A 12,580-nucleotide genomic window follows, 5' to 3' on the forward strand; every position below is an offset into this window, starting at 1 on the left:
CAACAATTACAAGGTAATACACTCCCAATTACAATGATTGGTTAGTGATTTTCATATAATTATAATATCGATTATGTCATTCTCTTCTGTTATTACGCTTGCGTGGGGGAAGGGTCTTCACCTGGGCAAGGGTCTTCTTGACCTGTGGGTGTGTTTTTTAGTATTATAATGAAGACAGTTCACTTCAGGACACCTTAAAAGTAAGTTTTGTTGCCAAGTTGGCCAGCTAGATATCTACCTTGCCAGGTTGTCAAATGACTCATCCTATATACAATAGAACCTAGGGGCTCTGGTTATGGTCTAGAGAGTCCAGAGAATAGGGAATAGGGACTTCAAGCAACACAGCCTCAAATAATAATTAACACAGCAACCTATACATAATGCTATCATAGGGGCTAACTTATTAGAATCAAAATGTTCTTATAGTTGATTATTTCATAACCTAAAGATTCAGTAAAACTTAAGATCATCTTCAACAGAATCACAGAAACATAGAATGGATTGGGTTGGAAGGGACCTTTAAAGATCATCTAGCCCAACCCCCCTGCCATGGGCAGAGACATCTTCCACTAGATCAGGTTGCTCAAAGCCCCATCCAACCTGACCTTGAACACTTCCAGGGAGGAGGCATCCACAACTTCTCTGGGCAACCTGCTCCAGTGTCTCACCACCCTCATTGTAAAGAATTTCTTCCTTATGTCCAATCTAAATCTACCCTCTTTCAGTTTAAAACTGTTGCCCCTTGCCCTGTCACTACAGGCCATGGTAAAAAGTCTGTCTCAGTCTTTCTCATAAGCCCCCTTTAAGCATTGAAAGGCTGCAATAAGGTCTCCCCGGAGCCTTCTCTTCTCCAGACCGAAAAACCCTGTAGTGGTTTTTCGCCAGGTGCCAGCCGCCAGGTGCCCAGCAAGCCGCTGTATCACTTCCTCTCCTCAACTGGACAGGGGAGAGAAAATACGACGAAAGGCTTGTGGGTTGAGATAAGGACAGTGAGATCACTCACCAATTACTGTCACGGGCAAAACAGACTTGACTTGGAGAAAATTACTTTAATTTTATCAGCGTAGGATAATGAGAAATAAGAACAAATCTTAAAAACACATTCCCCTCACCCCTCCCTTCTTCCTGGGCTCAACTTCACTCCTGATTTTCTCTACCTCCTCCCCCCGAGCGGCACAGGGGGACGGGGAATGGGGGTTGCGGTCAGTTCATCACACGTTGTCTCTGCCGCTCCTTCCTTCTCACACTCCCTTCTCACTTCCCCTGCTCCAGCGTGGGGTCCCACCCACGGGAGACAGTCCTCCACGAACTGCTCCAGCATGGGTCCCCCATGGGGTCACAGGTCCTGCCAGAAAACCTGCTCCAGCATGGGCTCCTCTCCACGGGGCCACAGGTCCTGCCAGGAGCCCCCTGCCTGGGGTCACAGCTTCCTTCAGGCACATCGACCTGCTCCAGTGTGGGGTCCTCCACGGGCTGCAGGGTGGATATCTGCTCCACCATGGACCTCCATGGGCTTCAGGGGGACAGCCTGCCTCACCATGGTCTTCACCACGGGCTGCAGGGGAATCTCTGCTCCGGCACCTGGAGCACCTCCTCCCCCTCCTTCTTCCCTGACCTTGGTGTCTGCAGAGTTGTTTCTCTCACATATTCTCACTCCTCTCCCCCAGCTGCTGTTGCACAGCAGTTTTTCCCCCTTCTTAAATATGTTATCACAGAGGCGCTACCATCATCACTGATGGGCTCAGCTTTGGCCAGCGGCGGGTCCATCTTTGAGCCGGCTGGAACTGGCTCTGTCCAACATGGGGGAAGCTTCTGTCATCTTCTCACAGAAGCCACCCCTGCAGCACCCCCACTACCAAAACCTTGCCATGTAAACCCAATACATTAAGGCAGGGACCCAAACCACTTCAGAGAATGCCCTGATTGAGACTGGGATATAAACTACATCTAAGAACATGATAGTTGAGACAGGGACCCAAACTGCATCTGAGAACACCATGATTGAGATAGACCCAAACACCAACTACAGTAATTGCCCCAGTAGTGAAAAAGAAACAGTGGACAAGGAGGTCAAAGGGTCCATATCATCGATTAGTAAGGGAGGAGGAGGAAGAAGAAGGGTTTGATCAGGAAGCCAATCCTTCAGCAAAGAAACAGGAGGAAGAAGCGAGAGAAATCACAGAAGAGGTGGAAACTACCCAGTCCCTGACATCAAAAGAACTTCGAGACATGCAGAAAGATTACAGCCGCCAGCCAGGTGAGCGGATTGCTGCCTGGCTGCTCCGATGCTGGGATAGCGGGGCCAACAGTCAGCAATTGGAAGGTAAGGAAGCCCAACAGCTGGGATCCCTCGCTAGAAACTGGGGAATTGACAGAGGAATTGGAAAAGAGGCAGCAATTCACAGTCTCTGGAGATGGTTCCTGTCAAGTGTGAGGGCAAGATATCCGTTCAAGGAAGATCTTGCAAACTACCAAGGAAAGTGGACTACCGCGAACGAAGGCATCCAGTACCTGAGAGAATTAGCGGTGCTGGAAGTCATCTACGGTGACCTAGATAACGATGAGGTCTCCAAAGATCCACATGACATCCTGTGCATACGGGCCATGTGGAGGAAGGTGGTCCAAAATGCCCCAGTGTCATATTCTAACAGCTTGGCAACAATGTACTGCCCAGATACAGATACACCAACTGTGGAGAGATCCTCTTCCTGGCTCCAAAAATTTGAAGAAAGTCTCTGTCCCTCCTCATCCCCACGGGCCAGCGCCTCGGCTGTCAGGGGCGCCCCAAGGAGTCAGTCCCCTCCTGCCCCGGTCAGAGGGAAAGGGAGCCCCAGGCACATGCCACGTGGCGTACTCTGGTTCTTCCTCCATGACCAGGGGGAGGACATGAGGAAGTGGGATGGTAAGCCCACCTTTAAGCTGGAAGACCGTGTACAGGAACTGAGAGGGAAGACAGCTGTTAAGAAGGGACCACCCAAGAAGACTGTCAGCTTAGCTGCTGTAGAAATACAAGACGGCAATCGGCGATCTCCCAGACATAGAAGGACTGAGATCACCTCCCTTGATCCTGGTGAGGGGACTTCTGGTCTGGCACTGCAAGGGTCAGACAGTGAATACTTCAACCAGGAACAGGACTAGAGGGGCCCTGCCTCCAGCCAGGAGGAGGAAAGGGACAACCGGGTTTACTGGACTGTGTGGATTCGGTGGCCTGGCACATCGGACCCACAGGAGTATAAGGCTCTAGTAGACACCGGTGCACGGTGTACCCTAATGCCATCAAGCTATATAGGGGCAGAACCCATCTGTATTTCTGGGGTGACGGGGGGATCCCAACAGCTAACTGTATTGGAAGCCGAAGTGAGTCTAACTGGGAACGGGTGGCAGAAGCACCCCATTGTGACTGGCCCAGAGGCTCCGTGCATCCTTGGCATAGACTACCTCAGGAGAGGGTATTTCAAGGACCCAAAAGGGGTACCGATGGGCTTTTGGTGTAGTCACCATGAACACAGAGAAGATCAAACAGCCATCTACCCTGCCTGGCCTCTTGGAAGATCCCTTCGTTTTGGGCTTGCTGCAAGTCGAAGAACAGCAGGTGCCGATTGCTACCAGGACAGTGCACCGACAGCAATATCGCACCAACTGAGACTCCCTGGCTCCCATCCATGAGCTGATTCATCAACTGGAGAGCCAAGGAGTGATCAGCAAGACTCGCTCACCCTTTAACAGTCCCATATGGCCAGCGCGGAAGTCTAATGGAGAGTGGAGACTAACAGCAGACTATCGTGGCCTAAATGAAGTCACGCCACCGCTGAGTGCTGCCGTGCCAGACATGCTAGAACTTCAATACGAACTGGAGTCAAAGGCAGCCAAGTGGTATGCCACAACTGATATCGCTAATGTATTTTCCTTGATCCCTTTGGCAGCAGAATGCAGGCCACAGTTTGCTTTCACTTGGAGGAGCGTCCAGTACACCTGGAATCGACTGCCCCAGGGGTGGAAGCACAGTCCTACCATCTGTCATGGACTAATCCAAACTGCATTGGAACAGGGTGATGCCCCTGAACATCTACAATACATCGATGACATCATCGTGTGGGGCAACAAAGCAGAAGTGTTTGAGAAGGGAAAAAGAGTGATTCAGATTCTTCTGAAAGCTGGTTTCACCATAAAAAGAAGCAAGGTCAAGGGACCTGCACAGGAGATCCAGTTTTTAGGAATAAAGTGGCAGGATGGACGTTGTCGCATCCCTATGGATGTGATCAACAAGATGGCAACTGTGTCCCCACCAGCTAACAAGAAAGAAACGCATGCTTTCCTAGGCCTTGTGGGATTCTGGAGAATGCATATTCCAGGTTATAGTCAGCTTGTGAGCCCTCTCTATCGAGTGACCCAAAAGAAGAACTATTTTGAGTGGGGCCTTGAGCAACAACAAGCCTTTGAGCAGATCAAACAGGAAATAGCTCATGCAGTAGCTCTTGGGCCTGTCCGGACAGGACCAGCTGTGCAAAATGTACTCTACACTGTAGCCGGGGAGCATGGTCTCATCTGGAACCTCTGGCAGAAAACATCAAGAGAAACCTGAGGTCGACAACTACGGTTTTAGAGCAGGGGTTCTGAGGATCAGAAGCTCACTCCGACTGAAAAAGAGATACTAGCAGCATATGAGGGGGTTCAAGCTGCTTCAGAAGTTGTTGGTACAGAAGCATATCTCCTCTTGGCACCGCGATTGCCTGTGCTACGCTGGATATTCAAAGGAAACATCCCCTCTACACATCATGCAACCAGCGCTACGTGGAGTAAGTGGGTAGCACTGATCACGCAACGGGCTCGACCAGGGAAACCCAGCCGCCCAGGAATCCTGGAAGAGATCATGGACTGGCCAGAAGGCAGAGATTTTGGAGCATCGCCTGAGGAGGTGGCTCATGCCCAAGAGGCACCACCATATAATGAGTTATCAGAAGATGAAAGGTGTTATGCTCCGTTTACTGATGGGTCCTGTCATGTTGTAGGAAACCATCGGAAGTGGAAAGCTGCTGTGTGGAGTCCCACACGACAAGTCGTTGAAGCCACTTAAGGAGAAGGCGAGTCAAGTCAGTTTGCAGAAGTGAAAGCCATCCAGCTAGCCCTAGAGATTGCTGAACGAGAAAAGTGGCCAGTACTCTATACTGACTCATGGATGGTGGCTAATGCCCTATGGGGGTGGCTACAGCAATGGAAGAAGACCAATTGGCAGCACAGAGGTAAATCCATCTGGGCTGCTGTATTGTGGCAAGACATCGCTGCCTGGGTAGAAAACATCGCTCTAAAGATACGTCACGTAGATGCTCACATGCCCAAAAACTGTGCCACTGAAGAAACAATGAACAGCTAGACAAGGCTGTCAAAATTGAAGTGGCTCAGGTGGACCTGGACTGGGAGCGTAAGGGTGAGCTCTTTGTAGCTCGATGGGCCCACAAAACATTGGGACATCTAGGGAGGGATGCAACATACAGATGGGCTCGTGATGGAGGAGTAGACCTGACCATGGAGGCCACCACACAGGTCACCCATGAATGTGAAACATGTGCTGCAATCAAGTGAGCCACATGAGTAAAGTTTCCCTGGAAGAGAGGGTGGTAGCTGGGTTTTCGATATGGGGAGGCCTGGCAAATTGACTATATTGGACCACTGCCACAAACACGCCAAGGCAAGCACTACGTACTCACCACCGTGGAAGCTACTACCGGGCGGCTAGAAACATACCCTGTAAACCATGCCACTGTCTGAAACACCATCTTGGGCCTTGAAAGGCAAATTTTGTGGTGACATGGTACCCCAGAAATAATTGAGTCAGACAGTGGGACTCATTTCTGAAATAACCTCAGACTCCTGGGCCAAGGAACATGGCATTGACTGGTTGTATCACATGCCCTATCACCCACAAGCCTCTGGAAAGATCGAGAGATATAATGGATTGTTAAAGACTATGCTGAGAGCATTGGGCAATGGGGCATGGAAGCACTGGGATATAAGTTTAGCAGCAGCCACTTGGCTGGATAACACCAGAGGATCTGCTAACTGTCTTGGTCCTGCCCAAACAAAACCCCTACATACTGTGGGAGGAAATAAGGTCCCCGTAGTGCACATAGGGAAGTGGCTGGGGAAGGCGGTGTGGATTGCTCCTCCCTTGGGAAATGGCAAACCCATTCGTGGGATTGTCTTCGCTCAAGGTCCTGGGTGTACTTGGTGGGTAATGCGGAAGGCTGGGGAGACCCAGTGTGTGCCTCAAGCAGGTTTAACCTTGGGGGAAAAATAATCTGTGATGTGAGTTGTATGTTGTAGGAAGTAATGTAGCAGGAACTACCTGAACCAATGAAGAGTGAGCTTTGCAAGGAACCAGGCGAGTGCAACAATGACCCAAACCAAGCCGGTGTTGGCACCCAACAATCAAATTATGTGGGACCTGAGCATGATGCAAATGGTATGGAATAAAGGGGTGGAGATTGTATTGGGTCTGGCTGGGATGGAGTTAACTTTCCCCATAGCAACCCTCATAGTGCTGTGCTTTGCATTCATAGCTAGAAAGGTGTTGATAACACACCAATGTTTTGGCTACTGCTGAGCAGTGCTCCCACAGCATCAAGGCTGTCTCTCCAACACCCCCGCCCCAAAGGCCAGTAGGCTGGGGGTGGGCAAGAGGTTGGGAGGGGACAGAGCCAGGGCAGCTGACCCCAACTGACCAAAGGGATATTCCATACCATATGACATCTGCTCTGCAATAAAAGCTAAGAGAAAGGAGGAGGAGGGGGGGCATTCGTTATTAAGGCGTTTGTCTTCCGAAGCAACCGCTATGCGTACCGAGGCCCTACTTCCCAGGAAGTGGCTGGACATCGCCTGCTGATGGGAAGTAGAGAATAAACCTTTTTGTTTCCTTTGCTTCCGCGCGTGGCCTTTGCTTTTCTTTATTAAACTGCCTTTATCTCGATCCATGAGGTTTTTCCATCTTATTTTCTCCCCCTGTCCTGCTGAGGACGGGGAGCGAGAGAGCGGTTTGGTGGGCACCTGGTGGCCAGCCAAGGTCAACCCACCACAAACCCCAACTCTCTCAGCCTTTCTTCATAGGAGAGGTGTTCCAGCTCTCTCATCATTTTTGTGGCCCTCCTCTGGACCCGCTCCAACAGGTTCATGTCTTTCCTGTGCTGAGGACTCCAGAGCTGGACGCAGTACTCCAGGTGGGGTCTCATGAGTGCAGAGTAGAGGGGGACAATCACCTCCCTCAACCTGCTGGCCACGCTTCTTTTTATGCAGCCCAGGATACGATTGGCCTTCTGGGCTGCAAGTGCACATTGCCAGCTCATGTCCAATTTTTCGTCCACCAGTATCCCCAAGTCCTCCACAGGTCTGCTCTCAATCCATTCATCCCCAGAGAAGTCCAGGAAGACCCTGGCTATGCACTTGTGTTGCCAACTCAAGATGAAATCCAGGGTGATGCATCTTTGCTGCCTAGCCCTTAGCCTTGTTTTTCATTTTTATAATTTTTGACACGTGTGTTAACCAGCTCCTGCAGAGCCTCTGCAGCTTGCTGCTGCTGCTGCCATTGCTTCCCTGGTGTGGGGGGTGCGTGGAGAGGAGCCCAGCCTGGGGAGCCTGGCGGTGCCTGGAGGGAAGGGCACCTATGAGGGGCCCTTTTGTGCCAGTGGGTCTGAAGGACAGGTACTGCTGAGCAGGTAAGAGAGCTCCTTATGGGTGGGTACGTACTGCCCGAGGAGTTGGTGGCCCTTCACACTAGTGCCTCTTTGAGGGAGGCGGTAGCGGGTCGGGAGAAAGGGGACTGTGTGTGGGTGTCCCTGAGAGGGGCAAATGTCACCCCCATCCCCAGGCAGGAGGCAGTGCCTGGGCGTGAGGCCTGTGTGCATGTGTCTCCAGCAGCGAGCCGTGCGGAAGCAAGGGGCCGGCAGGGAGAAGCGGCCCTGTGCACGGGAGCCCGGGAGAGGCCGAGGGCGGGGCCGGGCAGCCATTTCACTGCCGTCTCTATCACACCCGAGGCCACAGACCCCAGACGAAGCCGCCGTTGCCAGGGTGACCGGCCAGTGGCGCCCCCGCCCTCCCCCGCGCGCCGAGCCCCGCCCCCCTCCTCTCCCTCCGGCCAATCGGAGGGGTGGTGGCAGCGGAGCGAGGTTCCCTTTGTTCAGCCATTTCAGGGGCCGGAGCGGGTTCGAGTACAGAATCGTGGAGGGAGAGGACGGGCTGCTCCCTTGTTACGCCTCTGCCGCCGGGTTCTGGGATGGTGTGGGTAGGTGTTCGGGCTGCGAGGGGCGGGCTGGGACGTCTTATCTCCGGCAGCCGCTGCCTGCCTGCGGGAGGGGGCCGGGCCGGGCCGGGTGGGCAGCCAGCCAGCCACGGGCCCGGCTGCCGTTAGGGGTTTTCGCGCCGCCGCTGGGAGGGGAGCTGTGCGGGCCCGGCCGTGGGCTGCCCCTTGTCCTCCCGTTGTCGCCGCGGGCTCTACCGCCTCGTGCCGGTGGATGGATGGATGGATCAATGGATGGGGGGTGGGGGTGGGTGGCCGCGGCATGAGGGGCGTCCGGGGCCTGAGGGGTTGCGGTCGGAGGATCGGGCACCCACCTATCCCCCCAGCTCCCTCGGCTCCTCCCGGTACTACAGCTGGTGCCGTCCCCGCAGCCGGGCCGCAAACTCTGCCATTGCAGCGAGCCGGAAGGTGAAAGTCGCCTCGGGATATAAGAAAGTGGCCATATTTCCTGCCTTTTTTCTGGGGTGTTGTCGTGGTTTAACTTCAGTCGGCAACTAAGCACCACGCAGCCGCTCGCTCACTCCCCCCGTCCCCCGGTGGGATGGGGGAGAGAATTGGAAGAGCACAAGTGAGAAAAACTCATGGGTTGAGATAAAAACAGTTTAATAATTGAAATAAAATGATAATAATAATAATATGATAATAATAATACACAAAGCAAGTGATGTACAGTACAATTGCTCACCACCCGCCGACCGATGCCCAGCCAGTCCCCGAGCAGCGGCCCCCCCGTCCAGCTTTCCCCAGTTTATGTACTGAGCATGACGTCACATGGTATGGAATGTCCCTTTGGCCAGTTTGGCTGTGCCCCCTCCCAGCTTCTTGTGCACCTCCAGCCTTCTCAGTGGGTAGAGCATGGGAAGCTGAAAAGTCCTTGGCTAGTGTAAGCATTACCTAGCAACAACTAAAACAGCGGTGCGTTATCAACTTTGTTCTCATCCTAAATCCAAAACACTGTACCAGCTACTAGAAAAGAAATTAACTCTATCCCTGCCGAAACCAGGACAATATCCACCCCTTATTCTATACCATCTGCGTCATGCTCAAGTCTCATATTTTCCAGTACTTTTTCATTAATCACCACCCCTTTTTATATATATATATACACACACACACAGAGATATCATTCCCTTAGTCTGTGGGCCATCCCTCTAAAATGTTCGGTGAGTTCATTTAGTCCATGACTTCGGGCTCCATCTGTCGTAATAATCTTTCAGGGCAGGAAAAATGGAGATGGTATGTGGTGTTGGATTGTTCCATGTTGAAGTCAGTTCTGGTACCATCATCACTGTGCTTTGCTTGGTTTCACTGAAGTTATTCTTCATTAGTCTGGGTGATTCTTATTGTAATAATATTAGTATGGCATATAATATTATTAGTATATCTGTGTATTATTAGTATAACTATTATAACTATAATTAGTACTTAACATCACATAATTCAGATCATTGGCTATTCTCACCCAAAATCCAATCCCCCTGAGGTACACATCAGACTTCCCCATCCTTCCGCATCACCCACCAAGTGCACCCAGGTCCTTGAGCAAAAGCAATCCCATGGATGGGTCTGCCTCTGCCTGAGGCAGGAATAACCCAGACTGTCTTCCCCAGCATATTTTTTATGTGCACTATAGGAACTTTATTCCCATCTACAGTACGTAAAAGTTCTGACTGGGCAGGGCCTGCTTGATTGGCAGATCCCCTCGTGTTGACTAACCAGGTGGCCTTTGCTAAATGCGTATCCCAATGTTTGAACGTCCCGCCACCCATTGCTCTCAGTGTAGTCTTTAACAGTCCATTGTATCGTTCAATTTTCCCAGAGGCTGGTGCATGACAGGGGATGTGATACACCCACTCGATGCCATGCTCTTTGGCCCAGGTGTCTATGAGGTTGTTTCGGAAATGAGTCCCGTTGTCTGACTCAATTCTTTCTGGGGTGCCATGTCGCCATAGGACTTGCTTTTCAAGGCCCAGGATAGTGTTCCAGGCAGTGGCATGGGGCACGGGATATGTTTCCAGCCATCCGGGGGTTGCCTCCACCATTGTAAGCACGTGGCCCTTGCCTTGGCGGGTTTGTGGGAGTGTGATATAATCGATCTGCCAGGCCTCCCCATATTTATATTTCAGCCATCGTCCTCCATACCAGAGAGGCTTTAACCGCTTGGCTTGCTTGATTGCAGCGCATGTTTCGCATTCATGGATAACCTGGGCTATAGTGTCCATGGTCAAGTCCACCCCTCGATCACGAGCCCATCTATATGTTGCATCTCTTCCTTGGTGGCCTGAGGTGTCATGGGCCCACCGAGCTAGAAATAATTCACCCTTCTGTTGCCAGTCCAGATCCCCCTGAGCCACTTCAATCTTAGCAGCCTGATCCACTTGCTGGTTGTTTTGATGTTCTTCAGTGGCCCGACTCTTGGGTACGTGAGCATCTACGTGACGGACTTTTACAACCAGGTTCTCCACCCGGGCAGCAATATCTTGCCACAATGCGGCAGCCCAGATGGGTTTGCCTCTGCGCTGCCAGTTGCTCTGCTTCCATTGCTGCAACCACCCCCACAGGGCATTTGCCACCATCCATGAGTCAGTATAGAGATAGAGCACTGGCCACTTTTCTCAGTCAGCAATCTCTAGGGCTAGCTGGATGGCCTTTACTTCTGCAAATTGGCTCGATTCACCTTCTCCTTAAGCCGTTTCTACAACTTGTCGCATGGGACTCCATACAGCAGCTTTCCACCTCCGATGCTTTCCCACAAGACGACAGGACCCATCAGTGAACAGGGCATATTGCTTCTCATTTCCTGGTAGTTCATTATACATTGGGGCCTCTTCAGCACGCGTCACCTCCTCCTCTGGCAATATTCCAAAATCTTTGCCCTCTGGCCAATCCATGATCACTTCCAGGATTCCTGGGCGACTGGGGTTTCCTATTCGAGCCCGTTGTGTGATCAGTGCGACCCACTTACTCCATGTAGCATCAGTTGCATGATGTGTACAGGGGACCCTCCCTCTGAACATCCAGCCTAGCACCGGCAGTCGGGGTGCCAGGAGGAGCTGTGCTTCAGTGCCGATCACTTCTGAAGCAGCTCGAACCCCTTCATATGCTGCCAATATCTCTTTTTCAGTTGGAGTATAGCGGGCCTCGGATCCTCTGTATCCCCGACTCCAAAACCCTAGGGGTCGACCTCGAGTCTCCCCTGGTGCTTTCTGCCAGAGGCTCCAGGTAGGGCCATTCTCCCCGGCTGCGGTATAGAGCACATTTTTTACATCTTGCCCTGCCCGGACTGGCCCCAGGGCTACTGCATGAACTATCTCCCGTTTAATTTGTTCAAAAGCTTGTCGTTGCTCAGGGCCCCATTTGAAATCGTTCTTCTTCCGGGTCACTTGATAGAGAGGGTTTACAATCAGACTGTAATTTGGAATGTGCATTCTCCAAAAACCCACGACGCCTAAGAAAGCTTGTGTTTCCTTTTTGCTAGTTGGTGGAGACATGGCTGTTATTTTGTTGATCACATCCATTGGGATCTGACGACGTCCATCTTGCCATTTTATTCCTAAAAATTGGATCTCCTGTGCAGGTCCCTTGACCTTACTTTGTTTTATGGCAAAACCGGCCTTCAGCAGGATTTGGACTATTTCCTTCCCTTTCTCAAAAACTTCTCCTGCTGTGTTGCCCCACACGATGATGTCATCAATGTATTGCAGGTGTTCTGGAGCTCCACCCTGTTCTAGTGCAGTCTGGATTAGTCCATGGCAAATGGTAGGGCTGTGTTTCCACCCCTGGGGCAGTCGGTTCCAGGTGTACTGAACACCCCTCCAAGTGAAAGCAAACTGTGGCCTGCACTCTGCTGCCAAAGGGATTGAGAAAAACGCATTAGCGATATCAGTTGTGGCATACCACTTGGCTGCCTTTGACTCCAGTTTGTATTGAAGTTCTAGCATGTCTGGCACAGCAGCACTCAGCGGTGGCGTGACTTCATTTAGGCCACGATAGTCTACTGTTAGTCTCCACTCTCCATTAGACTTCCGCACTGGCCATATGGGACTGTTAAAGGGTGAGCGAGTCTTGCTGATCACTCCTTGGCTCTCCAGTCGACAAATCAGCTTATGGATGGGAATCAGGGAGTCTCGGTTGGTGCGATATTGCCGCCGGTGCACTGTGGTGGTAGCAATTGGCACTTATTGGTCTTCGACCTTCAGCAACCCCACAACAGAGGGGTCCTCCGAAAGACCAGGCAAGGTGGACAGCTGTTTAATTTCCTCCATCTCCAAGGCAGCTATACCAAAAGCCCAC

General features: G+C 51.7%; 1 protein-coding gene across 3 annotated transcripts in view; it reads left to right on the plus strand.

Moving 5' to 3' along the window:
* Positions 1 to 8,204: 8,204 nt before the first annotated feature.
* The window catches only part of LOC143172195 (transportin-1-like), a 137,667-nt gene continuing 133,291 nt past the window's right edge, over positions 8,205 to 12,580 (plus strand). For all 3 annotated transcript variants that reach the window (XR_012997309.1, XM_076361437.1, XM_076361438.1), the window contains exon 1: positions 8,205 to 8,272. The gene's annotated coding sequence lies outside the window, so the exon portion shown is untranslated. The remainder of the gene's footprint in view (positions 8,273 to 12,580) is intronic.

This window comes from Aptenodytes patagonicus, chromosome W (genome assembly GCF_965638725.1).
Source record: "Aptenodytes patagonicus chromosome W, bAptPat1.pri.cur, whole genome shotgun sequence".
NCBI classification, from domain to species: domain Eukaryota; kingdom Metazoa; phylum Chordata; class Aves; order Sphenisciformes; family Spheniscidae; genus Aptenodytes; species Aptenodytes patagonicus.